The 13,706-nt window shown below is 49.1% G+C and overlaps 1 non-coding gene across 1 annotated transcript; it reads left to right on the top strand.

Moving 5' to 3' along the window:
- Positions 1-2,494: 2,494 nt before the first annotated feature.
- LOC114914473 (small nucleolar RNA R71) lies at positions 2,495-2,600 on the top strand. The gene has a single exon (XR_003801730.1). It is a non-coding gene; the product is annotated as a small nucleolar RNA R71 (small nucleolar RNA).
- Positions 2,601-13,706: the final 11,106 nt, after the last annotated feature.

Here is a 13,706-nt window from a genome sequence, read left to right as displayed (position 1 = left end):
CCCAACAAGCACTAAGTTTAAAATCTTTAGCCAGACTTCCTGAATCTTAAGGTGGCTCATATACTCGATACTTAAACAACTTAGGTTTTTTTCAAAAATAATACTTGATCTATGAGAAAAGTTGGTCCTTCTTCTACTTTGACCAGTGAGAAGGATTTTATCATATATCCATGTATTTGACAGACTGAGTAAACCAAGAAGGATGGTTTGAAGTGAGTGCAAAGAGTCACTCATCCAATCCTATATCTAACCATTTCACCACCTCATCCTGAATAACTTCTGGCATGTTTGGTTTCAGTCTTTTTTGTATATCTTTATGTGATTTAGCATCTACCTCACAATACATGCATATGGATGGATCGATGCCTTTTAATTCAGTGATGGTCCATCCAATAGCTTTATTTTGTTCTTTTAGAACGCCTACAAGTTTAACTTTCTGATCAAATGTCAGATCTGATATAATGATCATCGAGAGGGTATCATTGGGTCCTAAGAATACAAACTTGAGAGTGGCAGAAAGAGATTTTAGACCTAGGGTAGGTGGTGATTCTAGTGAGGGAGCTATTGGAGTGCTAGATAGTACAAGTAATGGCACATATTTCATAGCCCAAGATGGAGTGGTTTCAAAATTAGGTGTTTCTAATAAAGCATTCACATCCTCAATATACCTATCTAAATCAAAGTCATCCACTCTGAAACGAGCTAGACATATGTGTAAGGGGTCCTCCGAAAGGATTGTAGGAGTAGCTTCCTCTATTACATCTTCAAGTATATCTACTTTAAAATAACTATCAATTTGTGATCCCTATAATGCATTGAATATATTCAATCTTAGCTTCTTATTCCCAAAAGAGACATCCATGACTCCTATCCTACAATTGATACATGCACTGGCTGTAGCTAAGAAGGGTCGACCTAATATAATGAGAATTTGGCTAGGATTGTTGCATTCCATATTAAGGATAAGAAAATCAACAGAAAAGTAAAACTCATCAACCTGGACTAAAACATCTTCAACCATCCCACGTGGTACTGTCATGGATCTATCCGCAAGTTGTAGAGTAACAAGGATGGGTTTTAATTCTCCAAATCTAAAAAGTTCATATATTGAGCTAGGAAGGAGATTAACACTAACCCCTAATCTAAAAGTGCTTTCTCAATGTACAGCCCCCTATAACACATGAAATGATGGGGCCACTTGGATCTTTAAGCTTAGGAGGGGTGGTATGTTGAAAAACTGAACTAGCTTGTTTAGTGAGACAGATTTTTTTTGAAACTTGTGATCTTGATTTGAGTTTTTAAGTATACAAGTCTTTCAAAATTTACATAAGCTGGAATCTGTTTGATTGTATCTAACAGAGGGAAATTAATTTGAACTTTTGTAAATAATTTCAGTATTTCATCTATTTTTTCTCCTTTTTCATTAAAAGAAATAGGAGATTTTAGGGTACTTGGGAATGGAACCTTAGGTAGATAAGAAGGTGCTGGTGGAGTTGGTTCTTCCTTCAATTTTGGATCTTCCTTCTCTTTAGATGATTTGGATCCAGTCGGATTTTGAGTTTCTGGCTTTGTAGTCTACTAGGCTGATCTATGATCTTTCCATTCCTAAAAGGGTCATCATAGATTTAGCATGCTCAGGAAAGGTTTCATAGGTGTTAGAGCTTTCGGGCAGTATTCAGCCATGTACTGCCCCTTCAGGTTGCTTATGGGTTGGTTGAACAATTTTTCCTTCTCTCTTCTACTGAAGGCTGTAGCTAGTTGACTTATCTAGGCCTCTAGCTTAGCAATAGACTGCATGTGGGAATGGAGGATATGGGTATTCATTTCTAACCCTTTCAGTACTTGTAGAACTCTCTCCTCAAAAGTGGGATTATAGTTGCTAGGGAAAGGTTGTGGGGCATTTTGGTACCGAGGATAGGATGTGTTTCGATACTATGTTTCAAGGTAGTTGGATCTTTGTATAACTAGGTTAACCATAGGTTGTGATTTTCAAGAGAAGTTTGAGTAATTTCTCTAGTCAGGATTGTAAGTATTTGAGCATGAATTGTTACCCGATCTGGGAGCAATCTGGGTTTGGATCTGATGAATTTGCTCCTGTACAAACTCAAAAAATTCATGTGCGGTTGGACAATCACCAACAAAATGGGTTGGACTCGAACAAATAGCACAAATATCTTGCACATGTGTGGATGGGATGGAGGTGTGCCCGACTTGCAGTAGTCGGTCAAATTTTTGTGACAGTTTATCTACCTTACTGTAGATGTCTATGGAATGACCTACCTCATAAATTCCACCTCTTTTTGGTCTGAACATGAGAGTATCTCTATAGGTGGCAGACATATGGTGTGGAAAGTTTTCACTAAGAATCTCGAATAGCTGTTGGGCTTCATGTTCGCTTTTGAGCATGAATGTTTCATCACACGAGGCATCAACCATCTGTCGGTGCTTTTTTGATAGACCATCATAGAAGCACTAGACTAATTGTCATTAAGGTACAGCATGGTGTGGATATTTATGAATTAGATTTTGGAGTCTCTCCCAAGTCTCATGGAATATTTCTCCATCTATCTGAGAAAAACTGGGAATAGCTTTTTTAATCTGATTTATTTTTTCTATAAAAAAATATTACTTGAGAAATTCTCTCTGAAGTTAGTCCCAGGTTGAAATGTTATTAAGTCTAGGAACATCATCAGAGAAATGTTGGATCTTCACTATGGAGCAAATCTCAAGAAACTCATCAAAATGTTTATATGGGTCCTCATTAGTAAGTCTATAGAAGGATCGTAGCATTTGGATTACACTGGATCTAATTTTGTACTGGACCGCCTCCATAGGAGGCACTTGAATACATGAGTCGGTATAAGCTGAAGGAGTAAAGTACTCCTTCAATTGACATAGTGGATCAATCTCATGGTGTGGGTCCGTGATCCTAACTCAGGTTGCTCTAATGATTTTCTCAATTTTTGGATCTAAGGGTCGTAATTCTGGTTGTAATGATCTACGACCAAGCATTCATTCACAATTTTAGAGCACATCCTAATCTATGTTTTTGATTTTTTTTTTTTTTTACAAAGGAGGAGAGGAGAAAAAGAAGAAGAGTTCTAAAGATGAGAATCTTAAAAGATCCTAACTCTAAGAAAGATAGAGAAGATTTTTTTATTTATATTTTTATATAAATATGTTAGCAGACAAGTTGCACAAAAATACTCTTAATTAAGGTTCACCCTATGTTTAGATAGTTCCTAACTTTCAAGTTAGCCTTTGAGTACTCCAAATTTAGAATTGACTAACCAAGTTATCCGATAAGTGTAAGACCAGTGGGAGATTCTCCATACTTTTACAACGGACTTAATTAGATAACCACCTTTCTTTGAGATTGAGATCTCTGAACTACTTGCCTAGATACCGATTGATCAACCAGTTAGAACTCCGTCCAATCCTTATGCTCCTTTATCCTATTGAGCTCGAGTATCACTGGGGTTAGCGTCTAATTGATTTTAATTAGGATTAGGCTTTATGCAAGATGCAAGGAGTTTGTTTATGGGCTAAGGAAAGATAATGAAATCTTCATCTTATCTTGTTTAGGGTTATGCCCTTAAAGTATTTTATGAAAAAATGCAATGTAATAAAAATAAGGTGTTGGGTGTAAAACCCCCCCAGCCGAAGTTCGTGTCAGGAGTGACCTCTCGGGGACTCTGCCGGCGTCCGACCTACAGCAACGGGAAGGCTTCGTCTGGACTCCTACGGGAGCCGTACTCCATCTCCAAATTTAGCAACAGAAAGACTTCGTCCGGACTCCTACGGGAGCCGGACTTCATCTCCAACTTCGACTACAGGGAGGCTTCGCCCGGACTCCTATAGGAGCCGGACTCCATCTCCAAATTCAGCAGCAGGAAGGCTTCGTCCGGACTCCTACGGGAGCCGGACTTCATCTCCTACTTCGACTACAGGGAGGCTTCGTACGGACTCCTACGGAAGCCGGACTCCATCTCCAAATTCAGCAGCAGAAAGACTTCATCCGGACTCCTACGGGAGCCGGACTTCATCTCCTACTTCGACTACAGGGAGGCTTCGCCCGGACTCCTACAGGAGCCGGACTCCATCTCCAAATTCAGCAACAGGAAGACTTCGTCCGGACCCCTACGGGAGCCGGACTTCATCTCCAACTTCGACTACAGGGAGGCTTCGCCCGGACTCCTACGGGAGCCGGACTCCATCTCCAAATTCAGCAGCAGAAAGACTTCGTCCGGACTCCTACGGGAGCCAGACTTCATCTCCTACTTCGACTACAGGGAGGCTTCGCCCGGACTCCTACGGGAGCCGGACTCCATCTCCAAATTCAGCAGCAGGAAGACTTCGTCCGGACTCCTACGAGAGCCGGACTTCATCTCCAAATTCGACAACAGGGAGGCTTCGCCCAGACTCCTACGGGAGCCGGATTTCATCTCCAAATTCAGCAGCAGGAAGACTTCGTCCGGACTCCTACGGGAGCCGGACTTCATCTCCAACTTCGACAACAGGGAGGCTTCGTCCGGACTCCTACGGGAGCCAGACTCCATCTCCAAATTCAGCAGCAGGAAGACTTCGTCCGGACTCTTACGGGAGCCGGACTTCATCTCCTACTTCGACTACAGGGAGGCTTCGCCCGGACTCCTACGGGAGCCGGACTCCATCTCCAAATTCAGCAGCAGGAAGACTTCGTCTGGACCCCTACGGGAGCCGGACTTCATCTCCAACTTCGACTACAGGGAGGCTTCATCCGGACTCCTACGGGAGCTGGACTTCGCCTTCGACTCCAGCTACAGGTAGGCTTTGTCCGGGTTCCCACAGGAGCTGAACTTTTGCCCTGAGCTCCAGCTGAAGGTCTCGGCCGAGATTCCTCGACATATGATCCCTATCCGGGCTTCTGCAAAAATCAGATTCCAACCGAACTTCGACCGACAAGTCTGGACCCTCTGGCAGGCCGCAGTAACGGCCGCAAATCTGCTCCACTCCTAGCGGCGGATGCTACGCGGCCACATCACTCCCTGGCAGGCCGCAGTAACGGCCACGAATCTGCTCCACTCCCTGCGGTGGATGCTGCGTGGCTCCACTACTCCCTGGCAAGTCACGACAACGAACGCCGCTCCACTCTCCGCAACTGATTCCACGTGGTGAGCTATGATGACAGCCACGACTCCACCCATTACTCCTCATGATAAATTTCTCTTGGCCCCGTACGGCCCACGATGAGACGGTTACAAACAATCGCTATCAACCCGTTGCTTTCCCGACCTATAAAAGGGGGACCCCAGATACGTTATTCTCTAAGCTCTCATTTTTACCTAGAAACTCTGCTAAAATTTCTGTTCGAGCACTCCATTCTTGTTGAGGCAGAGAACTGACTTGAGCGTCAGAGGGTCTTGCCGGAGCAACCCCACCTCCAGTTTAGACTTCTTTTGCAGGTCCGGTGACGATCGCGACTCCCTCGACTCCAGCTCCTCCGACGCAGGCAAATTTTTGCACCAACAGGATTGGCGCTAGAGGAAGGGCTTGAACCTCCGCAGTACCCTTGTTCTTAAAGGAGCACTCAACGGGACCACCCCCGGTCACCTTTTCCGACATCCGCTCCTCCTTCCCCCACTAGGTCTCTGCCCGATGCCTCTCCGCAAGGCATCCACGCGACGATCCACGGCCTCCGCGGCCAGGTCTCAGGCTCCGATCTCGCCTCCAGTTCCCCAGGCCCCACACCCTCCGGCAACGGCCGCCGGCATGGAACAGTCGGACAATCGACCTCCGACGGATTTCGCCAACACCATCTCGAGAGAATCCCGACAGGAAGCAACCAACATATTGACCGTACCCTCCAAGCGACAAAAGATTGAGGAGCCCATAACCTTTACTGAAAAAGATGCTCAGGGAGTTCAATTCCCTCATAACGATGCGGTTGTAGTTTCCTTGAATATAGCAAATTACGACGTCCGCCGCATTCTTGTCGACAATGGAAGTTCGGCTGACATTTTATTCTACGATGCCTTCTCAAGAATGTCCACCCTTGACGGTCATTTGGGGCCGATTAGCTCCCCTCTAGTAGGGTTTACCGGTGATGCTGTCCCGGTGGAAGGAGTGGTAACTTTGACTGTAGCTGCAGGTCGATATCCAAGGCAATCCAGGGCTCTGGTGAATTTTCTGGTGGTGAAGGCGCCGTCAGCCTACAACGCAATCCTCGGCCGACCTAACCTCAATGCTCTCCGAGCCGTCGTGTCAACCTACCATTTGAAGTTGAAATTTCCTACCAATCAGGGGATCGAAGAGGTAAGAGGAGACCAAGCCCTGGCCAGACACTGCTACAACATAGCCTTGCAAAGAAATAACCAATCCGACCCCTGTCCAGTTGATGGGCTGGATACCCGCGACGACCTCACTGAAGAGAGGGGCGGCCCAATCGAAGATCTGGTATCGATCCCTTTGAACGACGGGAATGCAGAGCATGTGGCGATGATCGGCTCCAACCTGGGGGAGGAGGTGCGGACGCATCTCATCGATTTTCTACGAAAGAATGCGGACGTTTTCGCTTGGGTTCCAGCGGACATGTCGGAGATTGACGCGGAAGTCATGGAGCACCGTTTGGCCGTCGATCCAAAGCATCGACCGATGAAAGAAAAAATTCGAGGTCATGCACCAGAGAGGCAGAATGTGATAGCCGAGGAAGTGGACAAACTCCTGAAAGTCGGATTCATTAGAGAAGTCAATTACCCTGATTGGATTTCCAACATTGTCCTAGTCAAAAAAGCAAACGGCAAATGGAGGATGTGCTTAGACTTCAAAAAGCTGAACAAAGCCTGCCCAAAGGATAGCTACCCTCTACCCAGAATTGATCAACTGATGGACGCGACCTCGGGCCATGAGCTCCTCACCTTTATGGATGCATTCTCCGGCTATAATCAAATCAGGATGGCGTCGGAAGACGAAGAAAAGACTGCTTCCATTACTAACCGTGACCTTTACTGTTACAGGGTCATGCCTTTTGGCCTCAAAAATGCAGGTGCAACCTACCAGCGGTTGGTGAACAAAATCTTCAAGGAGCAGATCGGCCGCAACATGGAGGTCTACGTGGATAACATGCTTGTAAAAAGCAAATCTTCCATGAACCACGTCGCCGACCTCGAGGAGACCTTCGGCGCCCTCCGAAAATATAAAATGAAGCTGAACCCGACTAAATGTGCTTCGGAGTGACCTCAGGAAAGTTCCTGGGCTTCATGGTATCGGGGCGTGGAATTGAAGCCAATCCGGAGAAAATTTGCACCATCCAGGAGATGGCCACCCCAAAGTCGATAAAAGAGGTTCAGCGCCTTACAGGGAGGGTAGCAGCCCTGAACTGCTTCGTCGCGAGGTCGGTCGAACGGTGCTTACCCTTCTTCCAAACTCTCAAGCAGTCGAAGAACTTCTGTTGGACCCCTGAGTGCCAACAGGCATTCGAAGAACTAAGGAGCTACCTCGGCTCACCTCCGCTGTTGGCGAAGCCAGAGCCTGGAGAGGAACTATTTTTATACCTGGCGGTCTCTCTCATGGCTCTCGCGGCAGTCCTTGTCAAAGAAGAAGCAAAAGTCCAACGGTCGATCTACTACGTCAGTCGCACATTGAGAGACGTCGAGATCGGGTATACCAAATTAGAAAAACTGACTTACGCCCTGTTGATTGCAGCTCGGAGGCTCCGACACTACTTTCAAGGGCACACAGTAACGCTGCTCACCGACCAACCGATCAAGGCGATTCTACACCGGGCGGATACCTCCGAGAGGATGGCAAAATGGACGATCGAGCTCACAGAATTCGACATCAACTATTGACCCAGGCCAGTAGTGAAGGCCCAGATATTGGCAGATTTCATAGTGGAGTGTACTATCCCAGAGGAGGCCGAACTTGAACAAGGTGGAATTGACGGCCTGGAGTCCCGACCAAACTCCCCCAAAGAAGAAGCAGATCCCTCTGGTTGCTTTTGGGCCCTCTATGTGGATGAGTCTTCCAACATGTCAGGCGCAGGCGCGGGCCTGATCTTGATCAGTCCAGAGGGAGTCGTCGCGGAGTACGCTCTGCGCTTCGAGTTCTCCACCACAAATAATGGAGCAGAATACGAAGCTCTGATCGCGGGACTGAGGATCGTCAAAGAGCTGGGAATAGATCGGCTCCAGGTCCACAGCGACTCCCAACTAGTAGTGGGACAAGTCAACGAAAACTACGAAGCACGGGAGGACAGCATGGCTAAATATCTTGAAAAGGTAAAGAAGCTCGTCCCCGCCTTCAGCAGCTTCAACATCAGGTAGATCCCGAGGATGAAAAATACCAGGGCCGACCTCCTCTCCAAGCTGGCAACGCTGGCTCCGACCGAATTACCCAAGGGTATTCTTTTTGAAGTGCTCAAGTGCCCAAGTACGGAAGAATCGCGGCCCGTGTTGGAAATTGACCACGAGCCCAGCTGGGTCGACCCCCTGATAACATATCTCAGAGACGGGATCCTCCCTTAGGATGCGAAAGAAGCTCGGAAGCTCCAAAATCAAGCCTCCCGATACATCCTTTATGAGGGCAAGTTGTACAAGAGATCATACTCTTTGCTCCTTTTAAAATGTCTCCGACCTTCGGAAGCTGACTACGCCTTGTGGAAAGTGCATGAAGGAATCTGCGGAAGCCATCTGGGGGCTAGATCTTTATCCCACAAGTTGCTCTGCCAAGGATATTACTGGCCGACGATGCATCATGACTCGATTGAATACGTCAAAAAATACGATCGATGCTAGAGGTATGCCAACATCCAGAGATAGCCCGCCACCGAGCTTACACCCTTGAGTGCCCCATGGCCTTTTGCGCAATAGGGGATGGACATCCTTGGACCCTTTCCCGTGGCGTCGGGGCAGAGGAAGTTCCTCCTGGTAGCGATTGACTACTTCACTAAGTGGGTCGAAGCCGAACCACTAGCAAAAATCACGGAAGCTAAAGTGCAAGATTTCGTCTGGAAGTCAATCGTTTGCAGGTTCAGTCTGCCAAGAACCCTAATCACTGATAACAGGTGGCAGTTCGCGGAGGCAAGATTCGTCGAATTCTGTGAAGATCTAAATATCTCCCATAACTTCACATCGGTAGCCCATCCTCAGGCGAACGGCGAAGTTGAAGTGACCAACAGAACCCTACTGCAAGGGATCAAGACAAGGCTTGAAAAGGCGAAGGAAACTTGGGCAGACGAACTTTATCATATGCTGTGGGTGTATCGAACTACCCAAAGACTACCCACGGGGGAAACCCCCTTTGCTTTAGCCTTCGGAACGGAGGCTGTTATCCCGATTGAGCTTAAACTCCCGTCGGCGCGAGTCGTGGCATTCAACGAACATCACAATTTGCAAGGTCTTAAAGCCAACCTCGACTTACTGAAAGAAAAGCGAGAGGTAGCTCAAGTTCGGATGGCAGCCTACAGATAAAAAGTCGCCCGCTATTACAATTTTCGGGTCAAGAATAAAGTCTTTAGAGTAGGAGATCTAGTGCTTCGACGAGCCGCTGTCTCGCAACCTCAGGATCGAGGGAAGCTCGCTCCAAACTAGGAAGGCCCGTATGAGGTCAAAGAGGTGGTCTGGCCCGAAACTTATTACCTCAAGGAGCTCGGAGGAGCAGACCTCCCGCGACCATGGAGCTCGAAAAACCTACGAATGCATTACCGATAACTTTATTTTAAATAAAAGTTGCATATCTATATGTCTCCTCCCTTGGCACAAGCCTATATCGACAGGACAGTCAAAACAAATCATGTCGGAAGCTGAAGGAGAACTTCATCTCAACAAAATCGAAGGTCCAGTTCTCTTTAGACCGGACGGGGGGAGAGGCGAAGCAACGCCCATATGTGCCCCCACAGCCCTGTTAGGGACAGGAGGAGAACCTCGCCCTAACTTGAAAAAAGTCGAAGGCCCGGTTTCCTTTAGACCAGATAGGGGGAGAGGCCAAGCAACACCCATATGTGCCCCCACAGCCCTGTTAGGGACAGGAGGAGAACCTCGTCCTAACTTGAGCAAAGTCGAAGGCCCGGTTCCCTTTAGACCGGATGGGGGGAGAGACCAAGCAACGCCCATATGTGCCCCCACAGCCCTGTTAGGGACAGGAGGAGAACCTCGCCCTAACTTGAGCAAAGTTGAAGGCCCGATTCTCTTTAAATCGGATGGGGGGAGAGGCCCTGCAACGCCCATATGTGCCCCCACAACCATGTTAGGAACAGGAGGAGAACCTCGTCCTAACATGAGCAAAGTCGAAGGCCCGGTTACACCTAGACCGGATGGGGGGGAAAGGCCCGGTAGCGCCCATATGTGCCCCTACAGCCGCGTTAGGGACAGGAGAAGAACCTCATCCTAACCAGAGCTGAAACCAGTAACTTGTTACGACATAAATAGGGGAAGAACCTCCCCCCCCCTCGACACCAATTAAGACCTGGTCATTCAAGACCAGATGAAAAAAAGGGGACATTCCCAGCGGCCCCTTCGCGAGAAGACTTCATCCGGACTCCTACGAGAGCTGGACTTCGCCCTTGACTTTAATTGTAGGTGGACTTCGCCCGGACCCCCACGGGGGCCGGACTTCATCTCCAGCTCTGGTTACAGGAAGGCTCTGCCCGGACTCCTACGGGAGCCGGGCTCCCGCAACCCCACCAAGAGTAGAGGAAAAAATTCCACTCAAAAAAGAAAAAGGGGAAAGGGGAGAGGAGTTAAAAAGGAAAGCGATGGACTACGTCAATGACGAATGGAAAATAAACAGCATCAAAAATGCAGAGAACCTCGTCTCAGCAGGGATCGGGGTTCTTATCAAGAACCCCAGCTTTCTCTCAACGCAAGTCCGAGATAAGACGACTTCCTCAGGATGACGAGGAGCTCAGACCTCCGAGCTCGAGCTCTGACGGGGGGCGCCAAACCCGAGCGGCCCCAGGCAAATTTGTGGCCATGGATGAAAGGACAGGTCGATGCGATGTCAATCGGATACCCTCGAACGATGCGAAGGCCGAAAGAAGCTCGGCAAGCGACAACTCAACACATGAGTAAAAGAGATAGCAGAAAATTCTCTTCTCATATTATTTATTAAATATGCATTATAAAGCCATCAAGGCTGAAGAAGAAGGATAACTGGAAAGGCAAACCGACGTGGCAACAACCAGTAACCTCCGGACTACATCGAAAAAAAAAAGAGATAAAGAGAGAGAAGGGAACACAACAATAACAATGGTAAAGGAAAGAAATTCGGCAGGCAGCAAATCGACACAAGGTGCGGATGAAGTAACAAAATCTTCTTCTCATTTTTCGATTAACAAGATGAACGTTACAAGACCCAGAGGGTCAGAAAAAGAAAACATCGCTACAAGACTCAAAAAGGGATACACCGGAGACCACTTCAAGCTGTCGACTTCTCTTCCCGGTTCCGTCCTTCTCAACAGTATTTTTCAGTGCGTGTGATAAACCTCTCGCCCCCCGCTTTGTTCTGCTCCATCGTCAAAACCCCAACCCTAGGGGGAAAAGGATGGGATAAAATTCAGGGGGCAGCGAAGGCAATGACAGCGGCGATGATGACCTGCTTCAAGAAGAACCGGAGGTACCCCGGAGGCCGCGATGGCACCGGAGGCATGCGCCACCACCGTGTGCTCCACGACAACCACCATCCTAGGTACTCCGGTAAGGTTGGCATGCGCTACTTCCACCGTCCCCGCAACAAGTTCTGCTGCCCCACCATCAGCACCGACCGCTTCTGGTCCCTCAGCCCCGACGACGTCAAGAATCTTGCCACAGCTTGTGACAACAACTCTGCCCCCTTGACCGGTGTCGCCCCGTTTAGCTACTCTGAAATTCTCAGGCGAACATCCTCGCCGGTTGTCCCCGTTATTAAACCCCTGTTGTTGAAGGAATTCTCCCTCGAGCCCCCTTGTAGGGCGACGGGAACCCTCAGCGACAGTTTGACAACCGGAGAACTCGCAGGCCGCTGTTCTCCTCCTCACACTCTTCCTGATCCGTGGCATCTTCTTGAGGTTGGCCTCTGGGGTGGGGGCCCCGGTGGGAGAACCCCTCGGAGAGACTCGGGGGACTAAAGACGGCGGAGAGCCGACAGAGATGGCAAAGGCTTGTGCAAAGGATGCTCAGAGTCGAAAAGGGCGCCGATGGCTAAACTCTCAGGCGGGAGAAAGGTGTCAACCCTCAGGCAAAGTGAAGCCCCTGGAGGAAAGGCGGGGGCTTAAATAAGCAACGAGACCTGGCGCAGTTATGGTGGCAGGTATCCCCAGGTCAACCAGTGCCTGCCACATGTCCCACTCACCACGGCCTAAGGTTGACCGTTCGCGGACCATAATAGCGTGACGCTTAGAATTACGCCCTGGTGGGAGTTCTGAAAGGACTCTTCGGATCGCCCTAATCAAAAAAAGGCTCCAGCACGCGCGCATTAAATATCAAAATTTTTGAGGGCGGTCGTGTGCAAAATTCAAGGAAGCGACTTCGGCTGTGAAAATTTTCTGTACTTTCTTCGATTGAAACTCGAACTCGAAAGTAGGGGGACTGGTGTTGGGTGTAAAATCCCTCCAGCCGAAGTTCGTGTCAAGAGTGACCACTCGGGGACTCTGCCGGCGTCCGACCTACAACAACGGGAAGGCTTCGTTCGGACTCCTAAAGGAGCCGGACTCCATCTCCAAATTCAGCAGCAGAAAGACTTCATCCGGACTCCTACGAGAGTCGGACTTCATCTCCAACTTCGACTACAGGGAGGTTTCGCCCGGACTCCTATGGGAGCCGGACTCCATCTCCAAATTCAGCAGCAGGAAGGCTTCGTCCGGACTCCTACGGGAGCTGGACTTCATCTCCTACTTTGACTACAGGGAGGCTTCGTCCGGACTCCTACGGAACCCGGACTCCATCTCCAAATTCAGCAGCAGAAAGACTTCGTCCGGACTCCTACGGGAGCCGAACTTCAACTCCTACTTCGACTACAGGGAGGCTTCGCCCGGACTCCTACGTGAGCCGGACTCCATCTCCAAATTCAGCAGCAGGAAGACTTCGTCCAGACCCCTACGGGAGCCGGACTTCATCTCCAACTTCGACTACAGGGAGGCTTCGCCCGGACTCCATCTCCAAATTCAGCAGCAGAAAGACTTCGTCCGGACTCCTATAGGAGCCGGACTTCATCTCCTACTTCGACTACAGGGAGGCTTCGCCCGGACTCCTACGGGAGCCGGACTCCATCTCCAAATTCAGCAGCAGGAAGACTTCATCCGAACTCCTACGGGAGCCGGGCTTCATCTCTAACTTCGACAACAGGGAGGCTTCTCCCGGACTCCTATGGGAGCCGGACTCTATCTCCAAATTCAGCAGCAGGAAGACTTCGTCCGGACTCCTACGGGAGCCGGGCTTCATCTCCAACCTCGACAACAGGGAGGCTTCGTCCGGACTCCTATGGGAGCCGGACTCCATCTCCAAATTCAGCAGTAGGAAGACTTCGTCCGAACTCCTACGGGAGCCGGACTTCATCTCCTACTTCGACTACAGGGAGGCTTCGCCCGGACTCCTACGGGAGCTGGACTTCATCTCCAACTTCGACTATAGGGAGGCTTCGTCCGGACTCTTACGGGAGCTGGACTTCGCCTTCGACTCCAGCTACAGGTAGGCTTTGTCCGGGTTCCCACAGGAGCCGAACTTTTGCCCTGAGCTCCAGCTGAAGGTCTCGAT

The sequence above is a fragment of the Elaeis guineensis genome, chromosome 8, assembly GCF_000442705.2.
Source record: "Elaeis guineensis isolate ETL-2024a chromosome 8, EG11, whole genome shotgun sequence".
NCBI lineage: Eukaryota > Viridiplantae > Streptophyta > Magnoliopsida > Arecales > Arecaceae > Elaeis > Elaeis guineensis.
This window is presented reverse-complemented; position numbering and strand designations above follow the sequence as displayed.